The following is a 12,660-nucleotide window of genomic DNA, read 5'->3' as shown; positions in this document are numbered from 1 at the left end:
ACAAATCCATGTCCACCCAAATACCCCTACCCACCCTAAATCGAAAAAGTTCAATTGTCACCCAAAAACCCATACCCGCCCTAGATCCTGAAAAATACCTTGCCACCCAAAAATCCATACCCACCCTGAACCCTAAAAATTCCCTTGCCACCCAAAAACCCATACTCACCCTCAACCCTGAAAATTCCCTTGCCTCCAAAAAACCCATACCCACCCTGAAACCTAAAAAAGCACTTATCACCTAAAAACCTATACTCACCCTCAACCCTAAAAAATACCTTGCCAACCAAAAACCCAAACCCACCCTAAACCCTAGAAATTCCCTTGCCACCCCAAACCGTACAAACCCTAAACCCTAAAAAAAGCCGCACCACTTAAAAAACACCATAAACACCCTAAAACCTCAAAAATTCCTTACCACCCAAAAAACATACCCACCCTAAACCCTGTAAATTCCCTTGCCACCCAAAAACCCATACCCACCCTTAACCCTAAAAAGCTCCTATCACCTAAACCCTATATTCACACTAAACCCTAAAAAATACCTTACCACCAAAAACCCATACCCAACCTAAACCCTACAAATTCCCTTGCCATCTAAAAACCCATACCCACCCTAAACCCTGGAATTTACGTTGCCACCCAAAAACCCATACGCACCCTAAACCCTAAAAATGCTCTTGCCACCCAAAAAACTCATACCCACCCTAAACCCTAAAAAATCCCTTACAACTCAAAAAACCAATACCACCCTAAACCCTAAAAAATCCCTTACAACTCAAAACCTATACCCACCCTAAACCCTAAAATATCCCTTATCATTCAAATACCCATGCTATGTCTATAATCAGACACTATCTCTGTGGGGACTTGGGCATGTCTATAATCAGACACTATCTCTGTGGGGACCTCGACATCTCTATAATCACACACTATCTCTGTGGGGACCTGGGCATGTCTACAATCACACACATTCTCTTTGGCGACCCTGGTAATACTATAATCACACCCCATCTCTGTGGGGACTTGGGCATGTCTGTAATTACACTCAAGCACTGTTTTGGCTTGAGCATCATCAGCTTTGCATTCTCTGTATAGGGCTTATGAATACTGAAAAGTAGTAAAGTTAGACTTTTGGTCTAAGTTTAAATTTGTGAAACTGAAAAGTAGAAAAGTTAGATTTTTGTCTCTAAGTTTACCTTTGTGAATCGGGCCCTATTTTAATGAAGACTTAAACACAATCATCTTCATGCACTATCTCTGTGGGTACTTAAACATTGCTGTAATAACACAGTATCTTTGTGGGGGCTTGAAAAAAACGATAATAAAACACTATCTTTGTGGGGACTTGAACATCACTATAAAAACATACCATCTCTGTGGGGACTTGAGCATTCCTGTAATTAAACGCAAGCTCTGTTTCGATTTGAAGCACCAGGGGATGCCATGAGGCACAGGGTCAAGACTGATTTGCATATAGCTGGGTCTGAACTGGGGTGGCAAAGTGAGCTAAAAAATTATGATGGATTCAACCTAGATCTGTGACTGGGGTGAGGGTTTGAAAAGTGTCAGCACTCCATCCATCATCTCCTTGTGTTTTCTTTTTTTTCCCTAAGTTGGCAGGTATGCCCAGATGTGGACCCCATGCTCACTTTGCCACTGGATTCAAGCTAGCTTGGCTGATGAGGGGGTGTTACCCCGAAACCGGTCCCGGAATGCATGTTTCCGGTCCAGGGAAGACCTGGCTTGACAGTTCGGGCTGGACGGTCCCATGAGGCACAGGGTCAAGACTGATTTGCATATAGCTGGGTCTGAACTGGGTTGGCGCAGTGAGCTATAGAACAACAATGGATTCAACCCAGATCTGTGACTGGGGGTGAGTGATTGGTGACTGAAAGGTTTCAGCACTCTCCATCATCTCCTTGTGTTTGCGTCGACTTGAACATTATCAGCTTCACATTCTCTGTATGGGACTTTGTGAATATTGAAAAGTAGTAAAGTTAGACTTTTGGTCTGAATTTACCTTTGTGAATACTGAAAAGCAGTCAAGTTAAACGTTTTGTCTAAGTTTAACTTTGTGAATTGGGCCTTCTTTTAATGAGGACTTAAACACAATCACCTTCATGCACTATCTCTGTGGGGACTTAAACATCGCTATAATAACACACTCTATTTGTGGGGACTTGAACTACACTGTAATAACACACTATCTTTGTGGGGACTTGAACATCACTATAATAACACACCATCCCTGTGGGGGCTTGTACATCGCTATAATAACATGCCATCTCTGTGGGGACTTGAGCATTCCTATAATTACACACAGCCTCTGTGTGGACTTGTACATCATTACCTTCACACTCTTTATAATGGGATTTAAGCTTTGAATGTGCACACTATTTCTACGGAGACTTAAACACAATGATCTTCACCCACTATCTCTGTGGTAAAAATGTAAGCAGCTAATCAAGCTCTGGGTTCCAATTGACCATATTCCTTGGTTCTATTTGTTAATTTCTTTGTGTGTTAGTTCCCTCATCTCCTGAGATTTTAAGCACTAATACATAGGTTAAATACAGCTTTAAGTGTCATTCTTTAAGCATGATATGGTATTTTCTGGCACATTAACATAATTCGTGTTAAATGTATACCTCTAGTGTATATGCAGCAATTCCTATATGAATAGATTAAAAAGTTGTTTGTGTATATTGTTTATAAAATAAACATTTAGCCATGTGCCTTCGACTATTCAATCACAAATAGTGTTACAGACTAGGTCCCCACAAGGATGGTGCTGTGCGCATGATTAAATAACAATATATTTGCAAATTTGAAGCAGGATCCTGTATCAGTAATTTTTTCTTAACATTTTTCTGTTATTAGTGTGTTATATAAACATTGGGAAAGGTTAGTCCCCACAAGGCAGGTATTCACACATAGTCCCCACAAGGATGGTAACACGTGTATGTGTGTGTGTGTGTGTGTGTGTGCGCGCGCGCGCTGGGGCATAGTCCTTGGCTTGAAATTCCAGTGAACAAGTCCGACTTCTTCTAGGGGTTCTTTCACACTTGTTTGCACTCAGTCTTACTCATCACCCATTTTCACTCTGTCTCATTCACTACAATCACTTACTCTCAGTTGCACTTGCACTCAAGTTAACTCACTCTCAGTCAGCCTCACTGACTCACACTGTCTCACTCATTCTGAATCTGGCGATGACAGATTATGAATTGCAGCACGTGGCATAGCCAATAGGTCTCGCTTTTGGGACCTTATAAGTTTAGTTATGCAGCACAATATCCTTGGTGCAACAACATCAACTGTTGCGTGGCTAAACACTTATAAGGTCCCAAAGGCGAGACCTATTGGCTATGCCAATGCTGGTTTCTTTTAGCGTTTTAGAATAGAAACATAATGGAACACCATTGATCAAAGAAAAATAAAAAGCAATAGAAGTGCACTGCCTTAAAAGGGCAAGCGCCAGTACTGCCTAAAAAGAATTGTAAATAGGCAGTCAGTGACTCATGGGTTATACTAGGACACAAAAGGATATGCATGCGAGTCGGGAAGATTGCCTCTAAAAATGTCATTAAGTGGTAATTTTTTTTTTTTTTAAATCCCTGTAGCTGAAACAAGCAGTGCCCAACCGATTGGAATAAAAAAGCAAGATAATAGCATAACTGGACTGATGTTTGAACAATAAGACGTCCACATCAACAATTTCAAACAAAACATTAATTTAAAGGAAAAATTAAAGTTCTCATCATTAAAAAACCCAATAGCAGAAACATGTTATGTATTTTTAATATGGTCACTGCATATTTTTAAAGTTCTTAATGCACAGGGGAAAAACTGCATAATAAACATTAACTGATCCGTAGAAAACAAAGTAGCAAAACTTGAACTAAACTACTAAAGGTCCAAGTGAATGCTCAGATAACCGTGTCTAGGGCCGCAGTACAAGTTCCCAGCTTTTGTAAGTAACACAGAATACCCATTGATGTCTAGCACTAGTCACAATAATTATCCTAAAGTCCCAGCCCTCAACTTCTTATTAAAAAACACCATTGGTAGCAACTGCAAGATTACCACTTAATTCTGCTTAGTTCAGGACATTTACATATATTGTCTTCAAGATTAAATTGATTTTCACTACTTGAAAAACAAACTTAGAGAGTCAAATTATCAAAGCACTTAACATTTAGGTTCACAAGTCTCCTATCCTGGATGAACAACACCGCTATAAAGCATCAAGGGCAATTAATTTGCCACTCCTGAGGTCACATGAAAAGCGGCAAAAACATAAGAATTTTCCAACAATACACAAGGAGCGTTGTTCTAATTTAAAACTTAGTTGGGGAGATAGCTTGAATGCCTAAAGATCTTTTGTTGTCCCAGCCTTACTCACCTATGTCAGTTTCTTGGCTTTGTTGTACAGGGAATCCACAACTTTGCTCATATTGTGTATAGTTTCAAGAGCTGCTTCGTAAGTCTGATCTACTGGCGGTTCGTCAAAAATGATCAGGACTCCCTCCCCTTGGTCAAGGATACCTGGAAAAATAGAAAAGATCTCTGCCGTTACATCAGAGGGACACACATTTCAATTAATCTGGTCATATTTCAAATAATGCAGACTGACCTGTCTATATGCAAATCGTGACAGACAAGTCCCGATTCTTGATGTGTGTCATTTTATGTACTACAACTGCTAAGCACAATAAACAAAACAATTCAAGCTGAACCCATTGAGACAACACCTAGCAATTAAGCTTGCTGAAAACGACCTCACTAATCAATACAACCAAGCATGCTTTTGAGTCAATCCTGTGCCATCTTGGGATATGGCCAGGAACTGTACCAGAGTAGACAGAAGTTAAGCTACGGCACATTGAGTATCTACCTGGTCCAGATTTACACAACTTCACCTTCAAGGCACATCCATAAATGGGGCAAAAGGATTAAGAGATGCGAAGGGGAAGAGGAGGGGCATGTAAGAAGCACAGGGATAGAAGGCCTGCAGACCCGGTGAGCCAGGGCATAAAGCCATTAAACCATGTAAATGCTCTTTAACGCTGGGGTAGTCTGGGATGAAAGGAAACTGAGTAGCAGGTGCATTATAAGGCCTCTGCACTAGGCAAGATGCTTAACCAATCTCACAATCTTGGTCACTTGTCACTGCATTAAAGGTGAATACAATATTCATTGTTAACCACAAAAGAGCTACTCCTAGTGTAGGGACCCTAGTGAAGTTAGTTGTATTGTGAGTGAGGGCATCTCACAAAATGTGACGGACTGGTCTCACACACCACCTGGTGTCATGCTTCATAATTGATCAGTCCTCGCCCTCTAAAACCTTGGTTTGATAGAGGGCGGGCATACACCTGGCGACAGGGATGCACTTCTAAACTAAGTGGGGGCCTGTGAGAAAGTGATTGTGACTTAAAATCATTATAGTTATTAAATATGTTTTAATGTGACTAATAACTATATGATATTAAAATCAGTGGACGGTACATGGGAAAATAATTGTCCCCCAACTGTAGTGTAAACGGTCAACATGTTTCTGCCGTGTTGGCCCAAGCGGGTCTAAGGCATTCATCAGGACCTTAGTACAGAGAAAAAAAAGAGGGGGGGTGGGGGCTCCGTTCTTACCAACTGGTGGCAGCAGATACCACTTTGTGGGGGTGACCTGTGTCACTCCCCACTTCCGAAATGGCTGCAAATGTCAAACCTAGATTTAAAAAGTGTAAATGAATTAAAAACAAACTATAACAACATTTTTGGGTCCCAACAAGATACTGGAAACAATGCATGCACTGATTCATTTAAGAGTGAGTGACTACTCATGAGACATGTGACACTATGTGTGTGCACAGTTCAGATAATTAGTAAAGTGAGAAAAACTCACTATCCTTACCCTAAATGCAAAACTACTTGCCCCATGGGAAGGGGGGGGGGGGGGGGGGGGGATCCCTGGTTGTCAGGCCTGGAAGGGAAAAACATACAGCCCACAATCTGCCTGAGTGGTAGTTGGAGACAGGGAAGTTAAAAATTAATGATCAGTCATGAGAGTCTAACAAGCGGATAGCCAAACACACTATACTCAAGCACACTCTTACTGCCTCAGGATAGTTTCCCTCCCGAATGTTAGAGTGAGGGAAAACTGCTGCGCTATATATAGTGCGGCCCATCAGGGTAATTACGTTGGTCGGCATATCGGAAAAGGGTTTCCCAGTGTGTAGTTTCCGGTGTCCCCACATACTTAAACGTTTAAGTGCGAGCAAACGCCTGGTTCAAGAATGGACGTGGTTTGCGCAGGCTCGGTAGAGTGATTGAAACTGGAAACACCCATGTATGGGTGCGCCCGGGAGAAAAAGTAATGTTGACGCCCTTCGTGCGCTGGTTGTGGGCTCGCGCATGCCTATTTCAGCCCAATGAAGTCTGTTGCCGCCCAGGTATGGGCGCAATTATAGTGTAAAACTTCAGGCGCGCGCAGGCAAATGTGATACACAGTGCGTGCTCGATATTTCTATAAACTAAGCCAATTAGGTGTAACCAAAGTGTGGCAATTAACCCGCGGATTTAAGGCTAGTAACGGAATTTATAAAAGGACAGTGTGTGCTTGATGTTAAAATAAACATAGGCGCGCTCGATAAGGTCGATAATGTAAAGGTGCGATAATAGCCAGCAAGCTAATCACGGTCTAGTAGCCACCACTGAAGATCTTTTGCAGTCTCATCCAAAATCTGGGTCCCCTAGTACTGTGTCCACTGAGAGTTCAGATCCCAATGCAGAGCCCACTTGTGGCATCTGGCGTGGTTGACTAGCAGGATGTAGGAGGCCAATAGTCTCAAAAGTCGCAACATCTTCCTCACAGATCCAAGATAGAAGATGAAACACTGGGATCATAGTTTGAATGTCCATGACACTCCAACATGCAGGTAAGGCACAAAACTGCACTGAATCCAAGATGGCTCTGATGACCCGAAGAGTCTGTAAAGGAGTCAAGTGTGACTGACACAATGATAGTGTACCTTAATGATGTAAGAAGGTTCACAGTCCTTAAGTTTGGTCTACAACTGCCTGGGGCCAGCCCGCCTTCTACAGCAGTCTAGGTAGGGAAAGACTAGTGCACCCAACCATCGAATGTGCAAGGTCACTTCAATCACTTTTGTGAATATCTGAGGGGCGCTAGGAAAACCAAAAGGGAGCACTGCAAACTTAAAATTCTCCTGGCCCACTGTGAACCCCTGACAACAATAGAAAAGCATCCTGCAGGTCCAATGCTACCATCCAGCCTCTATGATTCAGGGCACATAAATGCTGACCCACTAAAAGCATCTTGATGTTTTTCCTTCCGCAGGAAGATGTTTAGAGGGTGGAGATTTAAAATAGGAAAAAGGCTTTGATGCTTCTCTGGCACAAGGAAGGAGTAGCACTGTTCCTACTTATAGGGCTAGAACCCTCTGTGAGGCTCCTTTGGACAAAAGCGGTTGCAATTCCTGCTGCAAAACAGACAGGTGGTTCTCCATCAACAACGCTGATGTGGGTATATGGTGTGACGGGGTGGAAGAAACGGCAGCCTTAATAAACAATTTGGAGGACCTATGAGCCTGCATGGATGTCTCACCTCTGTCGGAGGAAAGTATGGATCCTGCATCCCACAGGGTGGGTGTGTATCAAAAAGGACATACTAAAGTGGTTTTGATGTCTTCTAGACGGCAGGGGCTTTGTCCTAAATGCCCTGAACATTGTTCTTTAGCAGCCACTGCCTCAGCCACGAAAGAGCAAATAAGTTTGTTAGGGTGGAAGAGGGGTCTGGTAATGGGAACTGGTGATATTATCCATTGGCATATCCCTGAAAAGGGCAGACTTTGTAGGGAAAGTGCCTGGTAGGGGCAGACAACCACAAGGAATTCACAGTGGTATACCTCTCTTTAGAGCGTTGCAGCATCGAGTTGGCTTTAGCACTGAGGAGGCAAGCGACCTCAAATGGCATGTTAATCAAAGAAGCTTGTACATTCCTTGAGAAGCCCGTAGACCTCAACCAGGTGTGGTGCTGAAGCACCACACTTGTGTAAATTACCAAACATAAGCAATCTGCTGTGTCTAGGCTAAACTTAAGATTTGTCACATCCCAGTTCTGGATGTTTATGGCTAAAGACACCCATAGGTCGTAAGGAACTGCTGGTAGGATTTGACCCACCATCTCCCACAAAGAATGGACGTAGCGACCCAGGAGGCAGCTGGTGTTAACAGAACACAAGACAAAGCTGGAAGAGGAGAACGTGCTTGCCAAAAGGTTTCCATGCGCATGGATTCGCTGACAGGTGCCGTAGGACTGGCATTAGCATTTGCTCTGCTGGAGAACGCCTGTACCATCAAACTCTCTGGTGTTGTGTCAGGAAGACAAATGTGCCCAGGGCTGATCTGTGGTGACAAGCTATCTGCTTACTGACTGGGAGCCCAGAACATGTGTCCAGAAGGAATATGTTAAGGTTTCTTTATTTGGCAAGAGAGGTTCACTAGGTGCCTAGCCGGCTGCAGAACCTCCGTGGTGCCGTTAGTCTTTACGTCCAGGGTAGGGAGCAACAGGTCAAAAACCTTTGCAGCCCTTTGCTTGACAGCAGCAAAAGAAGAAATGTCCTCTCTGGCAGGACCATTCATCCCCTTCATCACAATTGCCAGAATCAGAACCAAAGAGCTGGTGTATGGACACTGCTGCATGGTAAAGGCAATGTGTCAGTCAGAAGTGTTACCTATTGGCTGCACTAAGGAGGGATCGGGACGTTGACTTGGTTAAGATGAGGCCGGCTGGGATTAAGAAATCACTATGGGTTGTGGATCCTCCTACAGGGCAGTCGGCATCCGCTTCGATGTCAAGAGTACCGGAGAAGGGAGTGGCGCCAGGACTGAAGTCTGCACCAAAGCTTGTGCAGAACCTGAAATGAGTGAGGCACAGGCAGCGCTGAGGAACCCAGACTGGTGACCTCTTCAAGTCCATGAGGACCAAAGGCACACCAGGTGGAACAGGACGCTTGTCAATATGTGCAACCTGCCCCTCCACTCCCAAAAGTCCTTGATGTCCGAAGACCACCCATGGGAATGATTTCTAGAGTAGCAATGTAACCTTCCTTTCAGTTTTTGACCGGTCACAATGCACAGTCTTATTTGGCAGGCGTAGATCTCTGCGTCTCAGTCCTGTATGATCTTGGGTTCATCTGGGCGAAGTCATTGAAGCCCTGGAGTTGTGTTCTGACCCCAACCATATCTCATGGGGGTCTCTTGCTGACATTTGTTTGCAACAGCCCTTACAAGGTTTAAAGCCTTTTGTTTAGGGTGAAGACTTAGTTCCCTCGCTTACTGGTAAAATGAGTACAAAAAAAAAAAAAAAGAAATATATAGTGTAGACCTCCATATGCATGTCTGAAGCAGCAGAAAGAAAGGAGAGGTCAGCTCATCTGGATGGCACTTCAATGTGGCCCCCTTCCTTACTTCCAGAGAGGAATGACGGTACAAGCCGCAGGGCACCACCTATCAGCGCTTTTGAGTTTCTTGACCCAGTCAAACGCCTGGGGGAATATTCACTTGGTGAGGAATCTACTGTGAGAAGTATATCAGAAATGACTTGTTAGGAGGGAAGGCTGGAGGAGATCTGAACTTCAGAGAACAGCCAATTTTGAAAATAACACCCATCTGCCTCTTGTGACATTTCTCCATTATTTGCAGAAAAGCAAACAGAGGAGGCATAAGGTATGAGTTACTGTTTGGCAAGAGGCTCTCCTGTAGCTGTAGAAGCCTGATGTTCTTTCCTCTTATTTGCAGACATACTAGGCGGATATGGCTGGTTCTTTTGTTGCTGCTGATGGGTACTGTTTTGGCCTGGGCGGGGAGTGAATCCTCCTGTGAACACAGATGGTTGCAGGGCAGGAATGTGTTTATATCCCCCACTCCCCCCCCCCCCGCCCCAAACTCAGACTGCCTTAATTCAGACCTAATGCACTGCATTTCTCTGGCGGCATAAATGCAAACAACTAGCCAGAAGACAGATTTAAATTTTTCTGATAGGATTCATGCTTTAGACCAGAGAGTCTGCGCCAAGAAGAATATACTAAGACCAAAACACAACATTTCTAATGCGCACCCTGGTCTGATGAATCCGCACCTTGAAGGATTTCTTTGTCTTCCCTGTCCTCAAGAGAGCATGTCAGCAAAACGGAGTGTCTGACAAAGAATAGTTGTACTGCCAAGAAATGCTCTTAGTAGTTTCATGGCAGTTGCAGACTTCCCATAGACCTTACATTTATCTGTTTTATGTCCTGCTTAGGAGGGACAGTAGGCAAACACTTTTTTTTTTTTAAAGGGGGGGGGGGGGGGGGGGGTTGATGGGCGGGTTGCGAGCTCAGTTAAAATAGGTGAGCATTGTCTCACGGAAAACCTGGATGAGCCCAAACCAAATCTTGCAGAGTAACAATATAACAGCCATTACAGTCTTCTGAATCTTGATTGATGAACATGTCATCTAGATTTCGATGTGTGACAGATGTTCCGGGATGTCTTTTAGGTGGAGGGGATTTTCCATGGTATGGAGAAACCGTAATAGTGGTGGTAAATCTACTGGTTGGAAGTCAGAGGTGGGTAACTGTGGAGCTGCAGTAGGTGCTGGATCTGCAGCAGTTTGAAAAGGAGAAGCAGGAGTCAGTGCTTCATGATGTAAAGGAGATACGGTGTCCAATGAGACTCACCACTGGTGCAGCCTCTTGACAGACTACACATGCAGGACAGTACTCCGAATCAGATGAGTCTGTGACCCCTCTTTTCAATTAACTCACTCGCTCTGCAAAAAAGTGCAAAGATTTACTTGATGTACCTATTGACAACAAAAGTTGTTTTCAATATTGTGTCGTTAAGTATCTATATCCTCAATTTCTCTGCTGAAGAGCCTCGCAATAGCGTATCTGCTCTCAATGGTAAGGCTAATGCAGTTGAACTCATCCACAACAGCACACATCAACCGGGGAGCGCTGAGATGTTCCCAATCCTAAACCGAACGGGCAAAGTGCCCATCCCAAAGGACCTGAATGTCCAGTCAGTTGTGCTTGGTGAATGTAAACAGTGAGGCCCATATTTCTCTAGATCGTGTCCTCTCAGAGTCCTTTGAGGTGTTGCAGAGAACGAAGGTTGGGGTGCCCATTCTTCATGCTCTTGAGATTTCCTCAGTTCCTCTGTACAGTCCCAATGGAGCTTGTTGTCCAGGCAGTAGTGCTTGATTAATGTATGCAGTGTGGTCCATATTGCTGTCTGCCAGATGTCCAGGACAGAGACTCCACGTGTAAAGCAGTGGTTGCAGCCTTTGCTCTGGTGGAATAAGCACGCAAATCCTCAGAGGTCTGTTTCTTGGCCAATGCTTAGTAGATATTAATGCAGAGCACGATCAGTCAGGAGATGGTTAGTTTCTGAACAGCCTTTCCTTTTTTTGGCTCCGACAAATCCCATGAAGAGTTGATCCTCCAACCAGATTGGCTTTGTGCAGTCAAGGTAGAATGACAACCCTCTTAATGCCCCAGATGGTGGAGTCTCTCTTCTTCCTTAGAGGGATGAGGCGGAGAGTAAAAAGTAGGCAAAATGATGTACTGGACTATGTGGAACGGGGTGACCATCTTTGGCAAGAAGGATGCGAGTGTTTGAAGGGCCAGTTTGTCCCAGAAGAAAGAAGTATGGAGGTAGGGATGACAACCCCTGCAGTTCACTGACCCTTCAGACAGATGTAATTGCCACCAGAAAAGCTGTCTTGATGGTAAGAAGCCTAAGAGGGCGTATATAAAGCTGCTCAAAGGGAGCACAGATTAGAAAAGTAAGAACCAAGTTAAGGTCCCATTGAGGCATAACGAAGAAATAAGTGTTGCAAACCTTTATGGAAACTATTTACAATAGAGACTTGAAGAGGGAAGGCTGAACTGGCAGCTACAAGGCAGTGATGGCAAATAACCCTTCAACGTGTCCAATGAAGAGCCCTGGCTGGGCCAGGGTAAGAATAAACAAAAAAGCTTTTGTAAGGGGAGCAGATAAAGGGTCAACCTGTTTGGCTGTACACCATGCCACAAACCTGCTCCAATGGCTGTGTATACCGTCTTGGTGGAAGGATGCCAAGCTGCAATGATAACATTACAGAATACGGGTGGTAGGTTGAAAGCCATCAACTGCTGCTTCTCAATCTCCACGCATGAAGGTGGAGCATTGACAGGTTCGGGTGGAGAACCCTCCCCTACTGCTGCAACAGAAGATACTCCCGAAAAAAGCAGCCTGATCGAGGGACCAATGGCCATGCTCAACAGCTCGGACACCAGACTGAGCCCAGTCCAGAGAATAACTTGGGTCCGGTCGTTCTTGATCTTCTTAAGAACTCAGGACAGGAGTGGTATTGGCAGAAAGGCGTTCAGGAGGCCTGAGCTCCACTTGAGACGAAAAATGTCTCCGAGCGAGAGCCACATTGGAAACTCCAGGCCGCAGAACTACTGACATTGCGCGTTCGACTGTGGCAAACAGGTCTAACAAAGGCTGAAAGATACCTTGCACCACTTCCAGAAACATGTAATTTCTGATCCGCAAGGTATCTTTGGCCGAGTTTGTCCGCTCTGGCATTGAGAGATCCAGCCAGGC

General features: G+C 44.4%; 1 long non-coding RNA gene across 3 annotated transcripts in view; it reads right to left on the bottom strand.

The window, feature by feature from the left end:
* The window catches only part of LOC146771123 (uncharacterized), a 192,549-nt gene that overhangs the window by 137,574 nt on the left and 42,315 nt on the right, over window positions 1-12,660 (bottom strand). For 2 of the 3 annotated variants that reach the window (XR_014975219.1, XR_014975218.1), the window contains exon 2: window positions 4,409-4,551. This is a non-coding gene — a long non-coding RNA (uncharacterized LOC146771123). Of the gene's footprint in view, window positions 1-4,408; window positions 4,553-12,660 lie in introns of those variants that run through there. The other variant, XR_014975217.1, reaches the window with a different exon arrangement.

This window comes from Triturus cristatus, unplaced genomic scaffold (genome assembly GCF_964204655.1).
Source record: "Triturus cristatus unplaced genomic scaffold, aTriCri1.1 SCAFFOLD_222, whole genome shotgun sequence".
NCBI classification, from domain to species: Eukaryota; Metazoa; Chordata; class Amphibia; order Caudata; family Salamandridae; genus Triturus; species Triturus cristatus.
Note: the sequence above shows the minus strand (reverse complement) of the source record. Positions and strands in the feature narration are given on the sequence as shown.